Raw genomic sequence first — 9,059 nt, forward strand, 5'->3', positions numbered from 1 at the left:
TGGTCTTAGCATTTAACCGGTCCTATCTCCTCATTTTTTATAACTGTTGTTTTTGAGACCTCTGTGTCTTCAGCTATGACAATGGTAATATCCCACCTTGACCCTGCATGGACAAGCGTCTTAAAAAAACCAAACGGCTTTCAACATATATCAACAGCTAAACAGCTATCCCTCCATCTCACCCGAGAAGTGTTATTTCTTTAGTTAATGCTCTCCAGCTTTCAAAAATTAATAAATACTCACAGATTTTTTTTTTAATTATGAGTTACGTATCATAATAAGAAATGTCTCTCCTGGAGTAAGGAGAAACTACAGATATTAAGTAGCCTGAATCTGAATTTATTAGTATGAGTCTTTGTCTGAAATAATTACCTCGCTTGTTTTAAGAACAGACTAAATCAAGAGTAAATGGAATGTCACATTCTCAAAACTGGAGAAATCAAACTCACCTTTTGCCGGTTATGTTGCCTTACTCCAACCACAGACTCTTCAGATGGTAGTTATGCCATGACCACTTTTGTGGCATATGGTGTAGGTAATGGTTAACTCAAAAACTGGGTGCCTTTCTGCAACCATTTTCCACTATTTCATGCATCCACACGACGACTTCTGTGTTTCTGCGCAAGCTGAGTAGAGGAGAAACTTCGCAAGAATTCCCAGGAAGGAGTGTGAATGTAATATTATAAGTACTAAACCATTAGCAGAGTTGTCCAGGATTTGTTCTCAGATACTGTAAATCACCCATGATGTGAGATTCAAGGATAACGTAAAGGCACAGAGGTGTGCTGAGGGACTGATGTAAAATCATTGCTGGAAGTATTACAGAAAGCAAGGCACATGAGGAATCCTTTGCTGTCATTTATTGTAATCTTGTTTTGCAGAGGTAAGTAAACCCATTTGAAACTTGGGCCAGAATACGTATGAATAAACTAGGATTTGATTGTACAGCCGAAGTGAGGAAGGGATTTTCCCCAATCACGTGACTGGTACCCAGCTTAATTTGGGTCTTAAATATCCAGTTTCATAGTGACTCTTAGCTTTTTTATGGCAAGTACAATTTGAGTCTAACCTACCGGCACAGCTTGCTGGGTGGGAAGCTTCGGGGTCACCTTTGGGAGCTACTCTAATGCTCATTAGCTTTGGAATACAGTGTAACCAGAGTCTAATGCAAACTTGTGCATCTCTTTTCTCCTAACCCAGTACTGACATTTTGGGGTGAGGGTGACTAGATGTGGCATGAAGATGCCTCACTTGTGGTCAAGAGGTTACAGGGAAAAATGTTTGCCCCCAACCTCTAAATTCAGCAAGGACTGATCGTACAAACTAACATAGTACATGGAAATGTAAGCACAAGGAGACGTTTCATTCAGCCTTCCCTTATCAATGGGGGAAAGCATAAATTTTAGCGCAAACATTACAAACATATATATATACTTATTTTTTTTAATATAAAAATACATTTATATATATATATATATAGCATGACTGGATAAGGAAAAAGAGCAACAGAACAGAGAAGTTTTATGAAAAAAATCACTGTCTGGGGATAAGTTTTTTTGGACATCAGTAAGTCTCCTTCCAAGATCAGCCTCTCCACGTCCAAGAGAGATAAACTCTGAGAAATATTGGACTACATGGATTTTATTGAAGTTTATGACTTCTTCAATTTCACGCATACACAAAAATTAAACCCATGTAGTTATACCCCAGGGCAAAACAACTCTGGATGAAATATCCAGCAGGATGACAATAGCAGAATGGAAATCTTTGCATTTTAAGGGACTGTATCGCTCTCTCTTGTACCCTTCCTGCAGCAGACATATGGTTGCCTAATTTCTGAGATACAGTCAGTCAAGCAGTTAGAGGTTAATAAAAGAACTTTATTTGCTTCCCTGTATTATTTATTTAAAAGTAAAACTTTTTACTTAAAGTTCCAAAGTCGGGGGTAAAGTCAGGGGAAAAAAAAAAAGGAAAAAGAATTGGCTACTTTTTTCTCAAAATCTCCCGCGGAGAAAAGTAGCCTGAACAGAGGAGGTATTTGATATCATTAGGGAGAAGTCATCACTTTAAAAATTATTCTTGTTGATGATGGATTTCCTAGTGGCTCAGAGACATTCTTTTTTTACAGGGAACTAGTCAAGTAGGAGTCAAATCTTAAGACGCCTTGCAAATCTACTGCATACTTTTTTTGGCCACTGAGAATTAGTATTGCTTTTCAGCTATTCAAAGGATTTCTTTGGGTAGCTACAATGCCACCTTTATATCATCAGCAGATTTATGTAATCTGTGCTGACATGGACCAGATTCAGGAAGGAAAACATGGGATAGCTTAAAAAATGAGCGTGCTAATTGCTAATCAGATCTACAGTGTGTGAGCAATTCCAACAAGCCATATTTTTTATAGCAGCACATACTGCTTCAAGACACTGCATGGAAACACCTTCTGTCCAAGGATCATGAAGAAATGCATAAGCGTGAAGAGCCTGGTCTTACAAGATTTTAGCACCTCGTTCTTCATGTAGATTTGGGCTTGTGCAAACTAATTTTCAATATTAAACGGTTCGGTACACCTGGGATTAGAGGCTTTGCTCCAATATTTATGAATGTAGTGAGTATATCTTATTGTGCAATGTGATTAGCGTTATACCCAGAGGCAATGTTTACCACTATAAAGCCAGAGACAACTAAATAAGCAAATGATGAAATGTTCATGTTTTGCTTCATTGTGTGTTCAGGAGCAAGTTCAAAACAGCTGGGCTAAAGAGGAGAGCTGTAAAACTTAACTATCTGCAATATCGAACATTCAGACAGAAGGTATATAATGAGTAAATTCTGTTTACCGTGAACACAGTCCAATTTCAGTTTTAAGGGCTTGTATTTTGTGGGAGCTGCAAGTCCACCCCTGAAAGCAGAAGTTGAAGCTTAGCAAAGCAAGGTACTGCCTCAGAAGTATTACAGATGGATGCAAAATTTGGTGTTACTGTTGATAAAAGTTTGTCTTCCCAAAGTCCCTTCAGGGTGGCTGTGGGATGGTGGCATCTGTGTTTGTGTGTGGGGACGATGCATCCTCTGTCTCTACCTGCCACTGTCTGCTCTTTGCGTTTGTTTGGTATATTATAAACTGACCATAGTGGTCTCCCTTTTGTCTACATGGGTCTCTGTTCACTTTGGCGCTTGCCTTACTTCAGCCTTGTAGAAGTGGACATGGAGGCCCACTTGGAGGTGGATCTATCCTTGTCTTTCAGCCACCACCGGCACCAGGTGCACCCTAAAATCCTTTCCTCTCCTGGTTGCTGAGGGTCAGTCTTTCCCCAATTCTCCTCCCATGTTGTTAATCAGCCCTTTAATCTGTAACTCAAGGAACCTCCCCAGCTCCTGGACACCACCTATTGGAGAGTTTCGGGAATGGGAGAGAGATCCTACATCTCTATGTCTGGAAATCCTTTCTGAATCTCCAACACTTCAGTCTCCCAAGCCACCCTGGTGGTCAAAATATCAGTGTAGACTTGAATTTTCTACCTGTTATGACAATATCCTTCTCTTGGCCCTTGGTATTGCATCGTGCGTTGCTGATGTGTTCACTGGACACTGGTGTTAGGATGATTTTCCCAGCCTTGTGCTTTAACCTTGTCATATTTTCTAAATGCCTTCTCTTGCTCTGTTGATGCTCTTACCCTAATCAGATGAAATTGACTTGACTCCCGAATCTCTCAACCTGACCTTCTCCACAGCACTAAGAGATCGGTCTCTATCCCCACATATCCTCCCTGCACCAACAGGTTACGTGTTATGTCAGCAAGAAACTTTTATCTCAGTCTTAAGAAAAAAGTCCAATGAAATCTCTGAAATTTCCTTTTTTTTTTTTTTTTTGGTGATATGTATTAAGAGCATAGCTGTTTCAAGTTGTGGTCATTAATATCACCTATCAGGCTGAGCAATAGGAATGTATGTTTTCTTACACTCATGTTGAGATTTTTAGAGTTACAGAGCCTGCAGCTACCTCTCAGCTTCTACTTGGATTGCAGAGCGTTTTAGTTCACTCCCTTCACCTCTTATACCAGACTTTTTTCTCCTGTTTTAACGCAAATGGTGCCAACGTTTCTCCATCTACAAGTACAAAGTTGTGAGGTAAGACAGCTTTATATTTTTCATCTTCAAGCTTAGTATTTTTAGCAAAGGAAACTCTCGCAAATACCAAATACTGAAAAAAGTACTTAGGTCTTCAGGCACTGTAAGATTTCTCAAGAGAATTAATTTCTAACTTTGGAAATACTGGAATGCTATTGATTCGGTTTTTTTTGCTTGGATACTACTAGGATGAACATTTTTCCTTATTATTATTATATATATTTATTATTATTATATATATATATTATTATCTGCCTAGTTGCATGATTGGGGACTTCAAGAAAAACCCTGAATATTGCAGGGCTTGTGGTATAAGAGTTGAAGCTGATGCCCGCATGGGAAATCAAAAAAATCAGCTTCTCAGGTTATAGACGGGCATTGACACACACAGAAGTCCTCTTTGAGGCATGAAGGTTTGCACGGATAACTACTATGTACATTTTATTGATAATGTTATGGTGAACTGACCTGGGAAATTCCAGTGCCTATTGATATATTTTTCATTATGGCCCTTCTTACTTGAAACTGAAAGGGAAAAAAATGTATTATTTCCACCATTTGAGTCTTTAAGGCATGTAGCCTTTAAAAAGCAGAAAACACTAATGGAAGTGTAAAAATATGTGTTTTCAGAGAAAATACTGCTTGTTTCCCCCCACCCCATCCTCCCCTCGGTGTGTTGGCTACTTCAAGAGAAATCTGGGATTTGTTACCATGTTAGGATCAATTTTCAGATTTAACCTTGCAGTGGGAGTGTGAGATGTTTGCCTCCTCTTCACTGAGAAGACTCACAGCAACAAATTCTGTGCAGTGAATAAAGCTCTCGGCTATCAGTCTGTCCTTGTAAAACAGCAATCCTGAAACATCAGGTTATTTATTTTTCTTTCTTGCCTGTGCATTTTTCTGAAGGAGCATGAGGTCCATTTTAGGACCATTTGGTCAAACTTTAGTATACAGAGAGCGCACAAAAAGCCTTTCCCCTTCAGGCACAAAAAGGCAGCTGCAGTTAAGGATTTCTGCAAGTGAGTTAAGGGATAAGGAGGAGAAAAAAGCTTCCTTCATGTGTCAACTGAGAGGGATTTATAGGAGCACTGACCTGTTGCCCTTAAAGCTTCCGAGTGTTTTAGCTGTGAGCAAAGCCCAGGTGAGATACTCATTTGTGAAAATCCTGATTATTTTATGTACAAAATGCAGGTGGCTATACGGGAGAGGAAATTCTCAGATGCAGGGTTTGCAGCTTCTGGGGCAAGGGATGAAAAAACTGGCAAGGACAGCAAAGGGTTTAGGAGCCCTACAAAGGACCGCACGCCCAAGTCCAAAGGAACAATGTGGTGAGTAGGGCTCAGGAGGGGACCGTCCCCCTGTACTCGGCACTGGTGAGGCCCCACCTTGAGTGCTGTGTCCAGTTTTGGGGCCCTTACCACAAAAAGGACATTGAGGTGCTGGAGAGGGTCCAGAGAAGGGCAATGAAGCTGGTGAGGGGTCTGGAGCACAAGTCTTATGAGGAGAGGCTGAAGGAGCTGGGGGTGTTCAGCCTGGAGAAAAGGAGGCTGAGGGTAGACCTTCTCGCTCTCTACAACTACCTGAAAGGAGGGTGTAGAGAGGCGGGGGTCGGTCTCTTCTCCCAAGTCACAGGTGATGGGACAAGAGGAAACGGCCTCAAGTTGCGCCAGGGGAGGTTCAGATTGGAGATTAGGAAAAATTTTTACACTGAAAGGGTTATCAAGCATTGGAATGGGCTGCCCAGGGACGTGGTTGAGGCACCATCTCTGGAGGTATTTAAAAGACGGGTTGACATAGAGCTTAGAGACAGGGTTTAGTGATGGGTTTTGTCAGAGTTAGGCTGATGATTGGACTAGATGATCTTAAAGGTCCCTTCCAACCTAGACAATTTCTATTCTATTCTATGATAACCACTGGTGTGCCTTGTTGGAGGGGGCTTGGCCAACTGACTCGTGGCAAAATTATCCCTTAAAATATATATGTGCTTATTTATAGAGAAACCTGGGAAGAAGATGGCTTCATTATTCTTCCAATAAATTGGCTGCATTCAGATTATGCTTTATTCACGTGTGCTGAGGCATGGCTCATTCCTCTAATTTATTTCACTGTTCAAGAAGCAATAAAGCTAAGGTAAATAAATAAAAATAAATAAAACTTTGGGAAGCTTGTGGCAAGCTGCTGTTTGTTTGCTTGTCAAAGCTACCTGACGTGAGTCAGAGGTGTACCTTTTCTAGGTATATGTATGATAGGCTTTGTAATTTACCAGATCCTACTTAAGGATTAGTTTCCACTGACTTTGTGGTTATTTTGTTACCTTTTTTTAATCATATGTAATCAACAAAGATAAATACCAGCTAAACTAAAAATATCTGCCCTTTGGCAAAAATATGCAAAAAGCAATGTCAAGGACAGAGGAAAGTCAACAACATAGACCACAACTAATTTTTTTATAGGATGGTTTGGGTTGGAAAGGACCTTAAAGATCATCTAGATCCAAACTCTCTTCTCCGTGGGCAGGGAGACCTCCCACTAGACCAGGTTGCTCAAAGCCCCATTTTTGGCTCCCAACACCTGTAGTTTTCTAAACTCACCTGTCAGATACCATTATCAGGCAACACAGCAAAACTTCTGCATAATGTCTGTTTGCTCTTCTGGTGGGATTATTTCCGTCTTTTTTTTTTTTTTTTTTCTTTGCATTGGTCAGGTGAGAACGTGCTCTATATGTCAGCTCCAAAGTGTTGCATGTAGCATCCTGATTATTTTCTAGGGGACTGACCTTGAGAGGTGAATATGGTATACAGCCCCAGCCTGGGTGGGATTTAGGGCCACAGCTATTGCTGGTTGGGATGTAACCTTCTCCCTTCACCACAGGGGGGAGAAGCGTTTGAAGCTGTCGTCTAGGATTTCTTCTACCCTAGTATTTATGTCTTCCGTAACTACTTTGGACTTAATTGTCTTTGGCTGAAGGAGTTTATAAGCTTTTGGCGCTAAAGGTTCTGTTCTTCTGCCCTCAAGACTCAACTGATGGCCTCAACAATTGACCACGATAGGGCGTTTTAAGTTAAAGTATCAGTGCTTTATAAGCCAAGACTTTCTAAATTAGTTTCCTGGGCATTTGATTCTCTGCTACTTCATTGTCAGTTTTATTTCCTGCTAGTAGCTGAGCATGGGCAGTGTTATTTTTATTAGCTCTGTGATTAGTTACTGTCCTTTGCAATATGAGGTGTCTTTCTCACAATCTGATTTGGTTTCTGGGTGTGCCAGGCCAAATCAGTCTCAAGTACTCCATCTGTTGATGTTTCCAGTTCATAAGAAAAAGTGACCTCATGTGGCCTATGAATTGGTGGTCTTCTCTGCTTTCTTACACAGAAAATGTATCATCTGCTTTCGCCAGGGGTATTCTTGCACAGAGCATGAATATCTTTGCATTTTACAACAGCTTTCTTCAGTGATCTGTACCATGGTGGAGTACGTGATAGCTTTTTGCCTATCAATGGACTGCAAAAATTCAGCAATATGCAGATTCAAGTCAGACCTCTCCAGTTCGACCTAAATATTGTCTGCACTAGGGGGGGTTGGGGTGGGGGAGAGGAAGAAAACACTGCAGTCCCAGGAGCTCTTTCTCAGCTTTCCTCTCGGAACAAAGGATTGAAAGGGTTTCATTTTCCCCTTCTCTATAAAAACGTCTTTTTTTCCAAACTGTATCAGTTAGTGCGATGAAAGATCCTGTATCTTCCTATAACCTTTGCCTTCCATTATATCCCTAGATGACCTTGGCTAAACCAGTAAATTTAATCTTAAGCAAGAAAAACAGTTTCAAATGGGAACTGCAGGCCACGTTTAATAGCATATTCCTTTTTCCTATCAGCCAGTCAGCAAGAAAGACTCTTGCAGATTTTGCTCTTTCCCCTGACAATAATCGATAGAGGTGGGGTACCAAGGAAGGTGAAAAGCTGAGGGGAGGTTTACAACATTATCAAGGGGATTCAGGGACACAAGTACTGTTTGCTTTAAGTACTTTTTTTTTTTTCCTTATAGTTCCTTTAGGAGCCTCTGAAAAATCTGTTCTCTGTGCTTTATTTGACCTGTCCACTGACAAGGACTGAAATTATAAATGTCAATAACTCCATACAGAAGTGGCCATTACATTCATATCCAATTAAGAATCTAAAATACAACTCTAGCATTCTTTGCAATTTGCATTGAAATTAGAGCACTAAAACTCACTCAGTGATGTTTATTTCTTTAACTAGTTTTTGGTTATGAACTGATCTTGTGTACTATCGAGAGAATGGCCATGAAGAACTATTTTATTCAGTCGTCGGATGAAATAAACTTGGCTAGTTTATTTTCAGTACTAACAATAGTCTTGCTAGAAGGGTTAAAGTGACCCCATACCTGTTATCAAATGATTGTACTGTAACGATGCACCATTTCCCCCTCCACCCCCCCCCCCCCCCCCATCTCTGGCATGACTAAGTGGTTGGGACAACTTGAATGACCTTTGTAAGCTCCAGGCTCTTTCCTCTTTTTTCCTTTCCAGTCTGTGGCAGGACGGTCCCCCCCCAGCACCAAGAGGGTGCCCCAGAAATAACAATGGTGGGAGAGAGCAGTGCCGTCACCTCCTGAGCCCGAGCACCCCAGCTGTCCCCTCTGCCCTTTGTGGAGGAGAGGTTTGGGCAGGGGATTGAATTTGTCGCAGTTTAGGACAAAATGGTCAGCTTTGGGTTAGGTGTTAGAGGTTTGAAAAACCTTAGGTTTTCTCCCCTGTTCTGATAACACAGGTAAATTGTTGGAGGCCCAGCAGATCCCACAGGATTTGGCTGGTGGGTGGCCGCACAGTGTTGTCCATGCTCTGGTCATTCACAGAATCACAGAATTACAGAATAGTAGGGGTTGGAAGGGACCCCTGGAGACCAACCCCCCTGCCA

The sequence above is a fragment of the Numenius arquata genome, chromosome Z (assembly GCF_964106895.1).
Source record: "Numenius arquata chromosome Z, bNumArq3.hap1.1, whole genome shotgun sequence".
Lineage (NCBI taxonomy): Eukaryota > Metazoa > Chordata > Aves > Charadriiformes > Scolopacidae > Numenius > Numenius arquata.